Below are 395 nucleotides of genomic sequence, written 5' to 3' on the forward strand. Positions count from 1 at the left end.
CAAGTTGCAAGAGACTATGGAGCAACTGAAGGAAGAACAGCAGAATCAGAACTGCATGCTCTGCAAATTGCTGAAGGAACAAGAGAAGCAGGGGCGTGAACTTCAAGAACTGAAACGCCAAAAATTCTCCCCTCAATTTGAGGGAGCATCCACTTCTCAAAATCAAGGTTGTTGAGTCCTAACTCTGTGAAAACCTCTATCATTAGGAGCCTAGTTTAAATTTTGTTTTCTAATTTTATTTTTTTTAGTCTCATCTTATATCTATTTTTGAGTCTTGTTCTTAATTCATAATTAATAAAATTTAAAATTCATGTCTTAAAGCTATGAATGTCCTATAAATCCATCACCTCTCTTAAATGAAAAATGCTTTAATCACAAAAGAACAAGAAGTACAT

The sequence above is a fragment of the Arachis duranensis genome, chromosome 10 (genome assembly GCF_000817695.3).
Source record: "Arachis duranensis cultivar V14167 chromosome 10, aradu.V14167.gnm2.J7QH, whole genome shotgun sequence".
NCBI classification, from domain to species: domain Eukaryota; kingdom Viridiplantae; phylum Streptophyta; class Magnoliopsida; order Fabales; family Fabaceae; genus Arachis; species Arachis duranensis.